The 20,876-nt window shown below is 36.5% G+C and overlaps 2 pseudogenes; one reads left to right on the plus strand and one right to left on the minus strand.

The window, feature by feature from the left end:
• The window catches only part of LOC109045640, a 638,390-nt pseudogene that overhangs the window by 203,253 nt on the left and 414,261 nt on the right, over positions 1–20,876 (plus strand).
• LOC122142344 lies at positions 50–5,456 on the minus strand (annotated as a pseudogene).

Here is a 20,876-nt window from a genome sequence, read left to right on the forward strand (position 1 = left end):
AGTAAATTACAGCTTTTCTCTTATAACCCTGAGAAATACTGTTTTTAACAGTCTTCAGGAAGAGAGATAGTGGGAGAAGGTGAAAGGAATGATGGAGAATGTGAGAGAAATGGAAAATAAAAAAAGGTTGAGTGAACTTCTGAATCCATTGTTGTTAAATTCGACAAATCTTGGTGTGTTGTTGGCTATGTTAGTGGCGATCCAGTCCTGGTACTGAGAGACTCTTGTGAACACACTGGGATATCTGGGGTCATCACATTTGACTCCAGCAAAAACTCACAATGCCGGACTGAATCCACAGGGAGCCATTCCCAACTGACCACTGGACCTCCAGAGTCACCCTGTATTGACAAACATTGAGCATTTATATCTCTGACAATATACAACAAGCAACTGTAACAGACACAAAGGGTAAAGTTATGCAGGCTGTGTATCCACTGAAGGTTTTTTTTTTTTTTTCTGAGGCAGTGTACTTTTCCAATTGTTTGTCTGTCTAGGAGCACTGAGGTTTTTTTCTATTGTCATTGAGAGAAAATTTTCATCCTCAAACGGAAATCCAAAACATTTTGATCGTCCACTGGTGGTTTACTGCAGTATAGGTCCCTATCTTTTTAATTTTATGTATGCATTTATTCATGTTATTTATTTATTTGTTCATTTTACACATGACTACTGTGATATAAGTGTCTTTATCAGCACAGTATGCACAGATTATTAGTGAATTCCTTAAACACACTGGAAGTGTGCACTCAGGCGGGAGACTTTGCTATTGCAAATACAGTAAATAGAACAATAAATATAACATTTGACATTTTTACTCGCCCTCAGGCCATCCAAGATGTAGGTGACTTTTTTTTTTTTTGACTTTTTTAATGCTGAAATCATGGTTCTTGTTGATTCATAAAATGCATCTCCACAGCTACCATTACTTTGAAAGTCAAAGGCAACACATAATTAATACATGTGGCTCCTTATGAGACTTAGAAACTCCAAAAGGACACCAAAGGAGCCCATATAAGCACATATGAAAGAAGAAAAAAAAGAATTTTATAGTATGTGTACAGTGGAACAGCAAAGAGCTTTTTTACATTTTAGATAAGTCAAGTTGCGATACAAAAAAAAAAACCCTAAAACCAACCGGCTGCTGACTGCATATATCTACTCTGGAGTTTAGCAGCTTAAAATGATCTGATCACAAGCAGAGGAGCAAATTTGGGTTAAAGGGTATCTACTCCGGAGTTTAGCAGTAATTTTGCGTTAACTGCATTAAATTATTTTAACGCGTTAAGGATTGTAAAATTAATCACATGCATTAACGAGTTAACGATGACAGCCCTAATATTTTATATATATATATATATATATATTAGGAATGCACCGATGTATCGGTTGATTTTTCCTCAATTTACCAACATTGGCATATCGGCTATATAAGGAAAAAGCCCGATATATCAAACCAATGGTTTATTAATTAACTGTGTGAAGGCACTGCACTTTAATGCTAATCAAATAACAAAAGACAAAAGATTGCACACTATTCTTGACTAAATAACTTCTGTAACTTTCATAAGTTTAGCGGACCTCATCTGAATTATGACCAAAACTTTACTGATGTTTTATTAAAGTTTATTGCGTCCTTTTTCACTCCAAGAAAATCACCATAAGAGCTTAACAAAACACAGCACGAGAAGTGCACATTAAACTAGGGTGACCAAATGTGCCATTTTCCCAGGACAAGTCCTGGCCAGGATTTGTATATTGCCTAAAATATCCACGCTTTGGCTTTGGTTTCCTGGCTTTTTTCATACTTAAAGGGATACTCCATCCCAAAATGAAGATTTTTTCATTGTTCACTTACCCCCATGTCGTTCCAAACCCATAAAAGCTCTGTTCGTCTTCATAGCACAATTTAAGATATTTTGGATGAAAACCTGGAGGACTGTGACTGTCCCATAGACTGCCAAGTAAATAACAGTGTCAAGGTCCATAAAAGCTATGAAAATCGTCTGCAGAATTACTCCATCTGCCATCAGATGTGCAATCTGGGTTATATGAAGCGAGGCAGTCTGGACAGTCACAGTCTCAAGGGTTTTCATCCAAATATCTTAAATTGTGTTCCGAAGACGAACAAAGCTTTTACGGGTTTGGAACGACATGGGGGTAAGTGAACAATGACAAAATTTAAATTTTGGGGTGGAGTATCCCCTTAATGAAGGTAATGATCGTTTGACCAATAACATGCAGACATTGTACGTAATCAACCAATCGTGGTGCATGAGAACTTGAAGCAGCACTGAGCATACCGACCGGTGTATGACATCAAAGTACCGTGAGAGCGATTCAAAAGCACAAGAAGCTGTCTGCTCTCTAGAGCTCTCACGGTACTTTGTCATACAACAATTGGTCTGCACAGAGCAAACAAAGCCAAAATGTGGATATTTTAGGCAATATAGAAATCCTGGCCAGGACGTGTCCTGGGTAAAATGGCACGTTTGGTCACCCTACATTAAACTCTATCTCAGTTGCATTATCATCACATATACAGATCTCATGCCTATTAGGAGGGTGCTGAATAAACTGACAACTGCGTGCTTTCATACTCATATAGCTCCGTAGACTAGAAACCCCGTCAAAATAAGAGTCCCGCCTTAGTAAAGGGATCTCATACATATTTAAACTTGTTAAAATGTATACATAAACAAATTAGAAGATTAATCATAGTAAAGTATGTTACAATAAAGAAGGATTAATATGTATTTAATTTATACAGTGAAGTGTTATTTTACACTTTTTGTTTACTTTATTTCTGTACCTGAAAACTGTTAAACCTAACTAAAAAGTACTGCTTATTTAATATGTATCTTTGTTATGTTGTATTTATGTAGGCCTGCAGAATGTTAAATTGTTCCAATCCATGTTCATTAGAAATTATTTGATGATGCAGCAATAAAACTGCTAGTATAATTGAATGCAGGAGTTTTTGAACTTTGCTGATTTAAACCATGATTAAAATACTATCTATTTTGATGCCAAAAATTAAAAATAAGAGAGGAAGTGACAAATATTGGTATTGGTATCGGAATCGGAATCGGCCAATAAGTGCCGTATCCGCCAATAAGTCGGTATCGGCCCCAAAAAAATCCTATCGGTGCATCCCTAATATGTGTGTTATATAGTATATATATATATATATATATATTATATATATATATATATATATATACACTTATACACTTTATTTTTGCCTGTATTGTTTACTCTATTGATATATAGTCTGCATTGCAACTCTTTCCTCTGCAGATCAGGTGTAGTAAAAGCAGTCGTAGTGCATTAGTTCATGATCAGTGGAGTAAAGACTGAGCTTAATTAAGCCACTGGCAGTGTAAAGTTTGCAGATGACCAAAAACTGATGAGTAGTTTTTTGCAAATTGCTTCGAATTAAAAACATGAATAAATTTTGTCTTACTTGACATGAACCTTTGCCCCCGACTTTTATCAATCCAGCACAAATCATGTTGTTTGTGATGAGCCCTCCATAAGCATCATAACAGTCACTGTTGCTCACAATTGGTACCTGCACCTCTTGCAGTATGTCAGGAAACGGACCTGTGACACAGATCAGAGGACACATTAATGGCTTTTAAAAACATTGTCGAGATTAACAGTATTGTTTGTATTCAGTTAAATGGCAGACAAATCTACACTCACCTCCCGAATGTAGCTTACCCCATCCAGTGACCCAGATCTCTGTACCTGCAGCAAATGTACTTCCAGCAGCTGCCAGACAGACTGGCCTAATGTAATCAGTGAAAGTCACTGACGAGGAGAGCTGGATCAGTCCTATGTCATTGTCATTTTTAGGATTGTTAAAGGTATGATGAATGATGATTCGACTCGCTGTCCTGTTTGTCTCATAAGGGTTTAAGCCAGATCGTCTCAGGCGCCCGAAGTACATCATAATATCAGATGTGCCAAATCTGTAACGAGAAAGTCTGCTTTAATCCCACTATTATTATCTATTTTTGTATCTTAAGCCTTATCTAAGTTTTCAACATACCCCTGCAAGCAGTGAGCTGCCGATAAAACCCAGTCTTTATTGATCAGACTCCCACCACAATAACACAGATCCCCATCACAGGTGATATGAATGCTGACTTGCCACCGCCAAGCCCCTGCCGTTGCAGCCTCCCCTCCAAAAAATCTTGTTGTTGAGGGGGGCTTGACCACACTCTGATGAGAGGAAAGACAATGTGAGAATTGCTTGTAAAAATGACTCACCGTCATGGAAGAATGTTCTGTGTGCAACAAGATTTGTGTGGTCATTATGACAACTTACCATCTAACTGGCAGAGGGAAGCTGTAGGCAGACAAATACAAAGTTAAGTAGGCAATAACTTTGGACAGAGCTGATAAAGTGATGTATGGAAACATGCTTGCTCATATTTACCAGTCAGTTTTTGACATATTGAAGTTTCAAAGTATAAATAAAATAAAGTGTTTTAATATGAAATCTTTTTGTGAATCATGCCATTACTTTGGAACCATGGCCTCAATTTTATTTTCATTTAATAATAATTATTAATACAGTCATATTTCACAGATTGCATCATTTGAAATAATGGCAATATGGTTGTTTAGAGCTGCTGTCTCCATAATTTCCATATTTTTCCATAATTAATTATGCTATACGAATAAAATATAAATATGCCATAAAAATGACTTTTTTTAGACGTACAGCAATTTAGCAATCGACCTATGAAAAGGAATCTAGCTATAAACTGTTTATAGCTAGTTGTAATTTTAAATATATTTATTAGTGGAATATCAAAATAATAAAATGATTATAATATACAGTATACTTACAATAGTAAAATATAATATAAAAAACACTCAAAAGTTTGGACAATATAGTCTTTATCACTATTTAGGATTTATATGATGACCAAAATGTTCAAATGTTCGCAAATGTTCAAAACAAATCAAAACTATTAGTTTTATTTCAAACTTTTAGCTTCTTTGAAGTCACCAGCCGTTCATAATTCAGCTCTGTACACTCTGAGCTGCATCCTCGGAGGCTTTTTAAACAGTACTGAAGGAATTCAAACTCATCCATTAAAATATATACATACATTTTGCACGTGTAAGGAAATTAATAAGAATGCTCAATTTAGATATATCTACAAAACCAATTTCAAGCATTTAACCATATGTCATTCTTTAGATACATTTTTTTTTTTTTTTACAATCATGAGAAACAAATTCAGTCAAGTGTGTTGTGTATGTTCACAAGGGTTTTTAGGAATTCAATTGCTTGTCAGTTATTAAACAATTAAAAGAAACACTATTAAACTTACTTGTAATGTTACAGATATTTAGAGAGATTTTACCTGCTATGTTGAGAAGTATGGTTCCGGCAACAATCAAAGCTGTGTTTAACCTCATGCTTGTCTTCTGGTCTGTGATCTGACTGCTGTTTTCTCAACTGGCAGGTTTCTAATGAGATGTAAAGCAAGTACCACTGCATTTATAAACAGTTGTTTGGCCCCCCTTCCATTACATTTATCTGTGATTTTTTCTGTTTTTTTCAGAAAAAAAAAAGTATTTTTCACAACACCAAATCATAGACGTCTATTGCGGATGTGGGACTTTATGAAAATTAATTGAAAAAGCTTGCAGAAAGCATGTAGAACACGGAAAAAAGAACATCTCCAATCCATCATTCTTCATAATTTATGAAGTATCCATACATGTATTATAAAATACCCCCACCAGGTCTAACATTCACAGACATATATTTAATTTAATCCATCTCTGTATGGATGGTGGATTAAACATATAACACATGAAAATATCGGTGAATGTTTGTGAGATCTGTAAAAGTGCTTTCTGAGACCTAATATGAATCAAATTCAGTAATCAATGTTTTTTTCTCTGTTCAAATTTATTTTAATTCAACACTATTAAATAACTGAAATAAAACAAACAAACTAAAACTTGCACCCGTTGTAAATATCTTACATTTCAAAAATAAATATCAAAAATGTAAATAACTTGCTTAATGCTTGAAGTAGTGAAATTGTTTTGAGCAAATTAAGCTAATTTTCATAACTGCTGACCGGGAACTATACTCTCTCTCTCTCTTTGTGTATAATAGGCTTACACTGAAAACACACACACACACACACACACACACACACACACACACACACACACACACACACACACACACACACACACACACACACACACACACACACACACACACACACACACAAACACACACACACTGGCTAACTCTGTGATTTGTCTTATTTGTTCAAGAAGATTTGTCATGTATTTATTCTTAAGTGAAAAAAACTAATATGCCAGAACCTGGTGAAACTTGCAAACACAAATAAAGATATTATTTTTCATATTATATTTGTGTGATTTGTCACATATATATCTTCAGATACAAACATGATTATTATTGTAGTATTGTCACAGTAATCTGAGGGTGAATTGAACTGAAGTTATTCACCTAATTCTTTCTGTTTGAGAAGGTGCGACCGTTTGTAAATTCTATGGGTCTTGCTTCCAGGCTCATTTGCTTCCAGCTATTTTTAGCTGTACAAAACCTCTCATTTTGCTGCTTGAGATTGCAAATAAGTATCTTACCATATTGTTTTTAATGTATTCACTTAATTATGAACACAATGATTTATAGTGCAAACAGTTAAGGTTTGACAAAATGACAAAACTGCGTCATGTCTCTATTTCTTCTGATCATTCACGATTTTTAATCTGTCCTCACAATTTAGGACTTGTTTAGGGGAAGCCGTGGCCTAATGGTTAGAGAGTTTGACTCCTAACCCTAAGGTTGTGGGTTCGAGTCTTGGGCCGGCAATATCACGACTGAGGTGCCCTTGAGTAAGGCACCGAACCCCCAACTCCCTGGGTGCCACAGCATAAATGGCTCCCACTGCTCTGGGTGTGTGTTCACAGTGTGTGTGTGTTCACAGTTGTGTGTGTGTGCACTTTGGATGGGTTAAATGCAGAGCACGAATTCTGAGTATGGGTCACCATACTTGGCTTTATGTCACTTCACTTAACTCACTTTTGTTTATTTACATGATATCCTCAAAGTAAAATAAAATAAAATAAAATAAAATAAAATAAAATAAAATAAAATAAAACAATCTGTCTTTGGCAAGAGCTGATGCTGTAACATGACCTTTTTCCTACATAAACAGCTGTGGTTAGGTGATCATCATCAATAGAGCTGAGAAATATTTACATTATTGTAACATAATATTTACATAATATTGTAAAAATAATGTTGTGCAGTAGGCCTAGGACTCTTCAACTTTTTTTTGTAATTAGAGAAGGAAATTCCCAGCTAATTAAATGTCTATAAATGTTCGATTTTGTTTAAATTGAAAATAAAAGTTAGAAGCACCTGTTGCCAAAAACATAAATATCATAAATATCAAAAATGTATATCTAAAATTTAAATATCTTGCTTCATGCTTTAAGTAATGAAATTGTTTAAAATGCACATGTGATCACTTAACTGTGATATTATGATGAAGTAAAAATGATGATGATGAAAAATGATATCTTCCTTTAAATGTCATGAGTTCAATAGCCAAATATATTCAGACATAAATACCAAACCCGATGCTATGCATTGACGCTGCATTGTCCTGCTATGAGACAGTTGGTGGTTTACTTTGACAGAGAAAAGACCTACCTGCATGTACATTCACAATTCTAAAACTTGTCAGACCTGTGTGTTTTCATAATTCTGGACTAGGCACCATTGTGAAATGTGAGTGCAGTGGAAGCTATTCATATTTGAAATAGCAGAACAATCAGTCATTTCTCAACAGATTCTTGTGTTAACAGGTTTCTGGGTCTGGGGCTGTGTAGAGTAGTGATGTCCGATTCGCGAACGAATCGTTCGATTTAACCGGTTCTTCTTTGTGAACCGGTTGAACCAGTTCACCAAATCGGACTGAATCGTTCGAAATGCTTCGCATCACCAGTAAGCACTAATAATAAAATTATTCACTTTTTTTTTAAATTGGCTAACACTACCTCTGAGTCTAAATTAACTAATATCCCGGAGTAGCTAATTCATTTGCTCAAACAGTACACTGAAGTGAGAAATGATGATGAACACGAGCAGATCAGCGTGCCGATGCCCACTGCTGGAGCCTGTGTGTTGTGCCCCCCTGACAGATAATACATACCCTAGATGAATATCGCTACTGGATCGCCTAATCCCAACCCCACCCCTAATCCTAACCCCTCCCCGACAACTACTCCAAGTAGAGTGTACGTGCGTGCAGCGTGTGGGTTAGAGCAGTTCTCGTTCTCGAGTCAAGAACCGGTTGCGTCGGTTTTCGGATCAGCAGTACCTACACTGACCGAGAACCGTTTCTTTCTGGTACGTCCTATATGAGAAATGATGAAAAGAGATACTGCGCATGGCTGATTCAGCGTGAAGCTACCGAACAGTACATTATTGCCTTCTATGGCTGTGTCCAAAAAGTGAAGTGCCGGACTCCGAAGTGCGCATTTGAAGTGCGACTGCGTTACAGCGTCGCGATGTAAGCTGACTTTAAATGCACCCTCTGTTTCCCAGGAAAATTTTGCCCTGCGTCTCTATGTCCATACTATCCATCCTAAATAGTATGTGAGATTAGAATAAGTGTGTCCAAAAGCATGCTGAAAAAAGTATGCCAAAAGTCCCCGGATGGTCTACTATTTCAGGTCGATTTTTGAAGTGTGGATCTGTGCACACTCTAATGGCTAAAATTGCCCACAATCCATTGCGCTTTGGCAAAAGATTCGATCCAGAACTACAAACACAAATAAAACGTGTTTTAAATAAAAACTACAAAAACTACAAAACGTGGTAGATGCACGCGATCAGCGGTTAGAGGTTTACAAAAAGGGGTTTGGGTTACTAATATTCAACCTTTAACCTGGTGAAAAATATTTATTTATTGTTATCAGTATTATATTTCATCTGCAACAGCAAATGTAACTTTTGTAAACATGGCATTGGTCGTTAGCTTTTAAATGCATCATTATGGAGAAAATGAGCAGAGTTCTCTGCATGAAAGACCCGCAACTGGCAGATCAACAAGCTACTTCTTTTCTCTCCAGTACAGTAGGAAGTTAAATGAAGTGAAATGTGAAGGATGTTAACTGTGACAAGATGATTGACAGGCCAGTTTACAGTGACAGGGTGTGTGTAACAGGTACGACAGAGGGGTCCTTTAAAGAAGCAATTGTATGACGTTATAGTAGCCTATGTCCCAAAGCTCGCCTACTCTTCTACCTACTCACTCAAAAGTGTGTACTTTTTCTTCACCAAAAGAGTACATACTTTAAGAGCGTAGTATAAGTAGTCACATTGAGACGCAGGGGAAGTGTACATCTGATGGACATTTTGCACCCTGCCATATCCCAGAATCACTTGCATGCAGATGACGATGGAATTTGTTCAAAGAACATGGAGGATGACAGTTCTGTGGGGGAATTCACATTGAAATGTAAGTATTGTGTTTTCATTTACTCAAATACCTAGCGAAACAAGTTTTAAAAGCCAGTTTCTTTTTTAAGACAAAGCCCACAAACAATAAGACAACCATTATATAAGACTATAGTCTTTCTCTTTGTTGTGTTTTTGTAGTGCTGTCATGCAAGATATGTCTACAAATATTTGAACCAAACTTTAGCACTTCAGTATTTTGTATGCGTGTCCTGCTGTGTCATATTTTCTAATGTTAAGATTGCAAACCTCTCTTTGTATTTTCATAAGTGTATCCCATTTTCTCTTGTTTAGGACATATTCTGGAGAAAAGGAGCCTGCTGGGGAAAGACACAAGGATGTGCTGTTTTCTTTCAAATCAACGCATAAATACACTTATTGAAAACGTATCCTGACACGGCTGACACAGAAGAACGTAAGCTGCCTGCATCCAGCTCATATTCTCCAAAATGGCGCTATGTTGATTTGGAGAGACAGAGGAGACAAATTGTTGAATAAAGTAATTATTTTTGTTTTCTTCGTGTACAAAAAGTATTGTCGTCGCTTCATAACGTTACGGTTGAACCACTGATGGCAGATGGAGTATTCTGACGAAGCTTATCATACTTTCCTGGACCTTGACACTGTTATTTACGTGGCTGTCTATGGGACAGTCACAAGCCTCCCAGTTTCATCCAAAAATATCTTAAATTGTCTTCTGAAGATGAACAAGCTTTTACGGGTTTGTAATGACATGGGGGGGTAAGTGATTAATGACAAAATTTTCATTTTGGGGTGGAGTAGCCCTTTCAAAAATACCAAGTAAGCAAGTTAACAGACCGATTTTTGCTGAAATTCATTGTGCAGTGGTTTGTTAACAGGCATGGTTTATTTGCTCTGCCTTAGGGTTGCAAATGTCCTGGGACAGGTGAGGGAGTGAGTGGAGTTGCTTAGGGAGGATATCAAACTCCAGAGAGAGACAGAGGAGTGAGAAGAGCACAGGAGAACAAGGAGAGAAATGGAGGGACTGTTTTCTCTTCTTGAGAGAATGCTTAACAAATACATGATATTTATTAGCCATTCTCTATTAACCAAGAGAAAACCGTGGAAAAACTAGGTACATTGCGATTTTTCAATATCTTTTTTTAATGTCACATTGTCAATGAAACAATCTAATTTCTGTAAGTTATTTTTCTGAAGTAAGTTGAAAATTAAATTAATAAGTATACATTATTAATTTTTGTAGTGTAATTTATTTGTAAATGAGCCTGAGTACTTTCTGTACATTTTGTATTTTTGTTTCTTATATTCACATGTGTAAATAAAAGAGAAGTAATTATGTACATTGTTAATTTTTTTTTTAATGTAGCTTATAATTTTTTTTCACAAAACATTCTTCTAAATGTTTTTTTTTTTGTCCTGTAAATATATTATATATATATTCTTATACATTAAACCAAATTGTTCTATACATTACTGAAGGTACTTTTTTACAACTATTTACAACATAGCTTAGGTTTAACATCAGAAAAACCAAACATCAGTTTTGATCCCCAGCCCCTGCCTCCAAGTGTTCTGGGGTCGTCAGGAGGTGAATATCTTGGCGAATGGCCAGCACCTCCTCAGCGACTTGGAGGACAATGCGGTGGACTTATTGTTCTGAAAAAAAGAATTGGTCAGGATGGTTTTGCATTAATATTACTGCTGCAACTGATGTGTATGTTGCCATTTTACTTCTGAATATGCTCAAGGTTATTAAATTTAAAGGGTTAGTTCACCCAAATATAGAAAATACTGTCATTAATCACTCCCCTCATGTCGTTTCAAACTGCTAAGAACTTCGTTCATCTTTGGAACACAAATTAAGATATTTTTGATGGAAACTGGATCTGTGTGACCCTGCATAGAAAGCAATGCAATCGAAATGTTCCCGAGTCCAGAAACGCAGCAAGGAGATCTGAGAATTAATCCATGTGACATCAGTGGTTCATCCGCAATTATACGAAGCTACGAGAATACTTTTTGTGCACAAAAGAAAAGAAAAAAGACTTTATTCAACAATTTGTCTCCTCTACATCACACTGGTGCTATTTTGGAGAATATCTCAGTTGCGTCACGCCGAAACGTTGTTTCCGTTCAGATCAAATTACAACAACGTAGGAAACAGTACCGGCAGTGTGAAATGATGCGGTGTTAGAATGTTATGAGTAGGTCTAATCTAAAGAAAAGATCTCAGAGAAAGCCATTTGCTCAACTATCCCTTAACCGTCCTTATCCTTAAGCCCCCTCCCTCCCTCCCTCCCTCCTGGCTATATGGCCTAGGTCACTGAATGTTGACTCAGAATGTTAGGAACTCAGCATTTATTACATCTCAAGGATTCATGATTTTAATTCTTTCATGTTTATAATATTTATTTCGTGAAGGTTTGTATTAATTTTCAGAAGATTTACCACTTTTGTGGCAACATTTCAACCGTATCCAACTATTTTTTTCCCCCCAATAATGTAATTTTTCAAACTTGTACTTGGTTACCAAAGAGACAATAATATAAGTAAATCGCACTTTTGAGATAAAGCATGAGACATGTGATGTGTGAAGAAAACATCAAATCATACCTCACAGTTTGCTATTAATCAGTCTGGCTTCTGGTATCTTGCTTATGAAGGCAGTTCAAAAGCCATTTTGTGATTCTAGGTGCCATGGAAAACACCCTGCCACATGTGTGTAATTTTCAACAGTGCGTTATATTGTGTCCTTGCGATACTCTTATGCTTTATACTCTATATTTATGAGCAGAGCGGATGATGATGTCATGGACATACTCAAGTAAAAAACAAAGCTCAGGGGTTCTCCCTATCAAGGCTGGAGCTAAAGACTGCAGGAGTTGAGAACCCCCGTTCTAGTAGTTACCAGCAGCAGCAGTGTTCGCCTTTTGCCCTGTGCATCGAGGACTTCATTAGAGAGGAGGGTGGGTCCCTCTCAGTTTGAGATCTGGTCTAGTGCCCTGAGGTATGTGCCTGGTAGGGCCTGTTCATTAATCCAGCTCTGAATGCACAGATGCATCATCATCATCATAAATAGTATGACCACGTCTGTACTCAACACACACACACACACACACACACACCACACACACAAAAGTTTGAAAACACACACACACACACACAACCACATATACACACACAACACACACACACAACACACACCACACACACACAACACACACACAACATTGGGTTTCCATGTTTATGGGGACATTTTATATATGTAATACTAATGCATTTGTTATATACGTAATAAACCTACCCCTGACACAAAACACCTGTCTCCTGTTTTAGATAAAAACTTAATTCTGTATGATTTGTAACTGGTTTCCACAAAAAAAAAAATGTCCCCACAAGGGCAAAATCAAATAATGACTGGTATTACTATACTTGTAGGGGACATTTGGCAGCAGCCCCCAAAATAAAATGTAATCAATCAATCAAAAAAAAAAAAAACTAATTATTATTATATATGGAGATAAGTTATATATAAATAGATAAAGTAACAAATAAAGTATACATCATAGAAAGTATACATAGTTAGGTATTTGTTGAATCCAGAAGGGATTTTAATTCGTACTGTACAGTAATGAGAAAGGAGAGTTTTTTGCAGCCACGTAATGAAAATAGCATTTGGGGGAAATATACTTAATTATCAAAGAAAAAAATGTTAAATTGCATCCCACTATAAAAAGTTAGGCTTCATTCTTAATGTAAAACTTAACCCCCCCCCCCCCCCCCCCCCCACCCCCAAACCCTGATTTGTGAGCCTAAAACAGATATTTTCTGAAAAGTTATCCCCGCAGTTCTGATGGTTTGATAGGACATGTTGTTCCAGGATCAACAAGGATGTTGATCCAGGAACATGTTGTACTTGGTGAAATCACGCTCACCGTGAATAAATATAGATTTAAATTCAAAGAGACAGGAAAGTCTGTGCATGACCTGATCGCTCTTAAAAAAAAAAGAAATAAGGGATAGACGCAAAAAGATATGTTGGAATGTACTGGGATGCTGGGGAATGGGATAACTGGGTCTAGGTTATGGTTTTTAAATACTTTCACACACATTTTACGCAATGTGATTACAGTTTAGATGTTGCTTGTGGAAAAACTTGCCGGTGCACAGGACTACCTTCTCTTACCACACAGAGGGTGTGCGTGTGTGCGCGTGTTTCTCACCCAAATGCACAAGGGGTTTTAAATTTTCAGTCACATGTATAGTCTTGTGTTGTGTTAGAAGGACGTTGTGTTTTGTATGTAGTCTTTGCCCTTTACTTGCAGGAAAGTGTGCACTGTCATCACTAGACTCGTGCCCTGTGTATACAGGCACACACTCTTAATGTTGAAGTGCTTAGCAGTGGTGTGGATTACAGGCTGTGTTGTGTTTCTAAAGCCTGGTTGTAGTGATGACTGATGCATCAGATCTGAATGTCCTTTGCATATAATTCTCCACACCACACCAATTAAACACATGCAGTTTTCCATTTGGAGTTATAAGCACGTGGAACATTTATTTAAAGGACACAGAAGACACTGTTTATTTGTCTCACAAGCATGTCAAAGGACAGAAAATCTGTTTTACATAGATAAACTTGCTCTGGATTTTTAAAATGCACTAGCAGAAAACATCACAACAAAACACTCGTTTCTCTAAATAAATGTGTATCTGTGTGTGTTGCCCAGCAAGACTTCATAAACCACATATATGTTATGCAGGTTATTGAGAGCTCAAGAAACATTAATGATGCTGGCACATTAATGGTGAAGATTCTTCATAAGCTTCCAGGAGACAGACGTGGGGGTCAAAATAAAATCAGCTGACAAAACCACCCCACCAAAACTGCACGTGGGATACACATGCTCTTCAAGATGGTGCTTAAACAAGATGAACAGTCATGTTCCAAATCACTCCTATATCATAGTATAAAGACTTATTATATAGCCTAAACTACAACTATTTTTCATAATTTCAGTTTAAAATGTGTTCAGCGATGGACTATGACGCCCCAGCTTCTTCTTTTTTTCTGGCATGCATCAAAAAAGTCTTCACACTTCAGTTAGAATTTGCACATGTAATTAGAATTTTGATTTCTTAAAATCACTTTTTATCTCACAAAATACATCTGAAATACTAAACAATTTCTACAATTTAATAATCTATATACATTCAGTATTTTATGCAGCATGTAATGTCCAATAATCAGAAATAAACTCCAAATCTGAGTTTCCAAAGCTGATATGTGGAGGAAGAGTGTGGCGACCTTTGCAAGCAGCTGAAAAAAACACACAGCAGAAAGATGAGGACAAGCAGGATTAAAGGATCAGTGGAGGGGTGCAGAAGCCCCCCATGCACCACCAGCACCAGCACCTCTGTCTACCTCTCGTCCTGTTAGTCTCTCGTCCCTTTGGCTCTGTTTTATTTTAGTTTATAATATAACACAGCCGTCAGTTGTGACACCAGACATTACTGAGGAAAAATTACCATGATTACGACTAGAAATAAAAGGATATCTTTTAATTAGTGCGAGATAAGTAAAGATAATAAAGTGGAGACGACAGAAAAGAAATAGAGATATTAATGCCTTCGAACAAGAACAGCTGTGTCCGCCTGATGATAACATTTTTGGCACAAAGTCACCAGAAACGCCGAAGCAGACAAGCATGTACCAGAGTCACCGCACAGCTTCACCCTTCTGTCCTTTTTGTCGAAGCACTCTGTTCTAGACTGACGAACGCTTCTGATGTGATTTCTTATAGACTAGACTTGTTTGTCATCCATCAAAAATCCCTCAAGCTCCTATATTATTTATTTCAGAATTTCAATTACTCTGTTCTTTCTCCAGCAAAAAAACAAAAAAAAACCTTTTAATTAACACATCTGTAAAATGGCCAGGATTTGTTGCCAATGAAATATAATTAAAATGAGCACAGACTAGGTCATTTTTCCCTTATAATATACTACTGTAAAACAACAACAGCAACAAAAAACAACCAGACAGATAATACTTGAAAACACCCATAAACTGAGCTGAAGTCTTTTAAGGGTTGCTATTAAAGAACAAACTAATGACAGCCTGGCACAGGACTGCCTCTTTCACATTCCATTTTTCCTTCCTCTTCTCATTTGCCATCCCAGAACTGATTAATCATCTTACAGAACACCGTATGCACAGTCCTTGTTTGTATTGCTTTTAATGCTCAACTTGTAATATAAATGGGCAAAAATATTCTTTTAATCAGGGGCATTTCAAAAGGTTTGGTCCATGTGAAAAGCTCTCTAGAAACCTGATTTATACTTTTGAAGGGTCATGTCGGAATTGCAAGAGAAAATTCTTTTTTATTTCATTCATCCTATCCGTGTTTACATTATGTTCCGTAACAAAGAGATCACTATGAAGCACACTATAATGTATGTTAGCTTACGATACGATTATGTACTGTATTGTGCACCTTTAAAGTAAGAAAGTAGGGCACGTGTTAATAAATTGATGGACGCTAGGAGGAATGATCTCCTTGTTCTTGATTAATAGTGCCATTCTATTCTATTTCAGGAAAAATAGCTCCTGTTTCTCACAGTCTTTCTTTCTTTCTTTTTTCTTTCTTTTCTTTGCTTTATTATATGTATATTATAAAAGCAAAAACCAAAACAAAATTGAGTTTATACTAATACAACTTTATGAAGTGACAAAGTTAAATAGCACAATATCAACATATCAATTGAAATTCAACGACAAACTACCAACTGTCAATAAATATTGCAATTCTATTTTGTTACATCATGGTTTTAAAAAAAATAAAAGTTTTCTCTTTTACATCTTTTTTTTTTTGTTTTTTGTTGCATAACTAACCTGAGACAGCACTCGTTAAAAACATCCACATGAGCTCAAAATAGAACCTGTGCACATTCCTTTAATGGCAAACATGAACAAAAAGTGCTGTGTTTTTTAACATAAGTCAATACAAAAACAAGCAATGTTACTATTTACACACTCAAATTCACAAAGCATGTATTCCGTTCGTCCATCAAGATCATTATCAGGCTGCATCAGGCTTTCTTTAATTGCCATCATGAACATCATTTCATCATTTGAAGTTTCACTCACTGCACATGCTGTTTGAACTTATCCCTAAAAACCTGTTTCTACTTGCTTACCCCCTCTGTCTCATCCCTGCCTTTTGTAATCATTATTTTCATAACGTACCATACAGTCTTTGAGTCATATTTGTCTTTCTGCTTTTCAGAGCCGCCTCTGGGCCCCGTGGGGGGGGAAAGAATGTTTAGGGGAGCGTCCGGGGCTCTGGGGTGCTTATTAAGCAAACTCCATATCTCTGGAGTGTTGCGGGAGGCAGCTCCCTGGTGATCTGTTCCACTGGTCTCTGTTATGGAACGGCTCCGTCGGGGAACCCTGGCGGGAGGGAGGGCAGATCTTGCAGGGGGTGTGGGGCTCCACGCCCAAGCGGACACCCAGTTCAAGCAGCTTGAAGATGGGCAGGGCGCAGGCTGTTCCTGTAGGGTAGTATAGAGCTGGTGCTCCCTTACACCTGTGTCCATGGTGCCCACTCTTGCCAACCCTGATCGGGCAAGCCTGATTCCAGAGGACGCACCTGCCAGTAACGGACAAGGGACTCCCGGCGAGAGGTCGTCTTGACATCCAGCATCGATTGGCTGGGAACAGGGAGGAAAATTAGATTAATTATGAATGAAAGTTTTGGACCATTTAATTGTGCTTAAACATATTTTAATGCAAGTTACACTGCGAAACCTGATAGATTATTGTAATAAACATTAATGATATCACTAACGTATTATTATTTATTTAAATTCTAGATGCTTAAATCCACATACAACTGAAATACATAAGATTAGATTGTTTATAGAGAATATTATTTTGATTGAAGCTTATGATTTTTCTTACGTGTCACTGGAAAAATTGTGTTGTTTTCAAATTGTTTGGGATACATTTATAACAACAGTTTGTTGTGATGTTTCTAACACAAGAAAAACTATTGCCAGTGGACTTCAGCATGTTATCTGAAACTAATTGTCTCCTTTTTTTTTTTTTTTTTAGCAATTTTGCTGCTGAGCGGAAATTGACTATTTAAAAATCCTGACAAAAAAAATTAATTAATGGTGTGTTTTTGCTATTATTTTTTTATGTAAAACTAACTCATAATCTGCCTTTAAAAGATGTTAGAATGCTTTAATCATAGATCCTGGACATTCGAATAAAGTCTAAATTAAAGAAATCTCTTCCATTCTAGTTTGTATAGACATTGAATGTCTAGCACGCACTCAGCACTAACCGATCCTCAGGTTGAGTCTTCATATTTGATGCTCTGCGCCAGTTAGCGATGTAGCTCTCTTTTCTTATTTGGATTTTCCTTCCCTCACATTGTGCAGCTGAGACGCGGCTCCAACCACGCCCATCCACCTTGTTCTATACAGGACTGTGGAAATCGGCATCTTCAACTTCTGGTTGTGAGGCGGCTTAAAAACTAAATGTCAGTCAGTGATCTTAACTGATTTAACATAACTGTTTTACAAGGACTCTTCTTGAGTTTGAGGGATGGCATTCGTCCTCTGTCTGTCTCTTGCTCGGTGTGCCGGAGCGTGTGTCATACTTTTTATAGAGCTCTGTGCCTATTTCTGTCTGATGGAATCACTCTGTACTTTTTCTACAATGATTACAGGACACGCACACACCCCACATATAAAAACATTCACACCCACACACACACACAGACACACACCACACACACACCCACCACACCACACACACACACACGCACAACACTGGAGCACAGCACTGGAACATTGCGTATAAGACCTAAGAAATCCCCAGCAGCTCACATTTCCATGACACATTACAAACATATCTATCTATCTATCTATCTATCTATCTATCTATCTATCTATCTATCTATCTATCTATCTATCTATCTCTCTATCTATCTATCTAGCTGTCTATCTATCTATCTATCTATCTATCTATATATCCTATCTATCTATCTAATCTTATCTATCTATCTATCCATCTGTTCTTAAGTTATTATCTGAATGGAGTTTGTTTGCTGGATGCTCAAATGCGTGATCACACTATCAGCATGACATTTTTCCTCCATGAGCTTATTCACGGACATCAAAAAGGCCTTTCAATGGAAAGTAGTAAACAAGTGTCCGGATCTGGAACCAGAGAGATTATAAACATATTTGGAGGAAATTTTTTTTTATTATTTTTCTTTTGGAATATAAACCCTTAAATAACAGTGTTTAATAAAAGAAAAAAAAAACTCTATCTCACGATATTGCTGCTGTATTTATTGTATTTGTTTATGTATGCAGATTAAATATGTTGTTGCAAAGTTGTAAAACTATGACAATACTTAAACAATGTTTCGATACGTAACTTTTTTTTCCTCGGTCCTCTTCTCAAACAACCACTATTAAAAACATAGTTAATATGGAAAAAAGCATAGTCATAGCATGTGTTCATGACCAATGTGAGCCGCGGCGCTGTATTCCATCATCAGAATGCAATATAGTGCTTTGTGGACAGAGGTTGTGGACAGTTCAGATATTCTCGTGTTACGAACATACCTTCTGTCCCTGTCTGTCATTGCCTGCTCTCTCAGTGACGCACCGGGCGATTACGGAAATGATCTACCCATTGTGCTCGTCCTCCTCCCTGCAATTGTGGACCACTCAGCAACTCTATGGTATGGAATTGGTATGAGTTACACAAGCATGAGAACCAGGACACTGTCACACACTCCAGTAATGAAGCGGTTCTGAGATTATGAATGCAAACTAAATTTGTTTCCTGTCATGCATGTTCATACACTATCCACAAAAAGTATCTAGCAAATCTTAAATATAAATGCAATGTCAATTACATACATTACAACTGAGGCAGAGTAAATTTTTTAAGGCATAAATTCCATTTTATGTATGTGTCAATAAAATATACGAACATTTAGGATATATGGTAGTATACAGTGAGTAATGACATTTTATAAGGTTGTATAGGTCTACAGGGTCCCTATAAAAGTTTTTTATTGTATTTGTTTTTTTTTCCTGGAACATCCCATAAAATCAGATAAGTTAGGGCATAGTAATAATAATAAAACATCTTATAGACCAAACACGCAAAAGAAAAAAACGAATTCAAAATGATTTTTCACAAACCCAGTTATAGACCAGTACAAGAATACTCCAACGATATCCATAAGTCACCATTTCTTTTATTTCCATCTACTATCCAGACAATCATACCAGACAAGCAACATACAGAAGACAGGACAAAAATACAACTGAGCAATTTTTAACCTAGTGATTCAGTTAATGGACAGTCACCACATCAAAGAATTTACAATATATTCATATGCTTTATCCCAGCTCATTAATAGCACAATCCATTAGGCCTATATTAAGATAACATCTGATACCTTCACCTATATAGTATAGTGCATTTGTATTGTAGCCTTTCCATGTTTAGGAAAGTCAACAAGAGAATAAAATAGAGAAGAAAGTTTCCTGATTCAGGGAAAAACCAATGTCACTTTCTAAAAGAGAGAAAAGGATTAAATGTTCTGCTTACTAAACATATAAATGCAAAATACACTATTGATATTATTATTTATGACAGGTTATTTTGGTAATATAAATTATAAAGATATTTTGTGTTACTTGATTTATATGTCCCATCTTTGTTCATTAACTCAACAAATAATGCTTTGGTTTTATATATTCAATTTTATAGTTATAGACAATTCTTTTTATTTTTATTTTAAACTTAATTTAAAATAAAAAATAATTGAGCTGTAATGCACAAACGCTGCTGCTCTAGTGCAAGAGATGTTACAGTTAACTATGACATCAAAAATAAAGATAAAAAAATGTAAAATGATAAAAAAGATCACAAGAGAACAATGCAGGGGGGTGCTACTAAGGATACTCATTGGCATACCTAACTATGAGAATAATATTTCCACAAGTGACCGGACCATTATAGTAGCCATATGACAATTTGCCCTAAATATTGGACACATTAACATTGAAAATTAATGTCTATAGTCTAATTTCTTCCCTAACAGTAATTGTGAGTAATTGGGCTGAGTTTGTTCTCTGTAGGTCATTAAGCACTTAATTTGTCATATTGTAGACAATGTGCTTAATTTTCACAAATACCTCGGTCAGGGACTCTTGCCTCGCATTTGTTCACATTTAAGGGGGAAGCATAAAGCATTAGTATGCAGCTGAGTGTTAGCCTGGCCATTTCTCTCTCAAAAAACGTGTTTTAAAGGTC

This window comes from Cyprinus carpio, chromosome B25 (genome assembly GCF_018340385.1).
Source record: "Cyprinus carpio isolate SPL01 chromosome B25, ASM1834038v1, whole genome shotgun sequence".
NCBI lineage: Eukaryota > Metazoa > Chordata > Actinopteri > Cypriniformes > Cyprinidae > Cyprinus > Cyprinus carpio.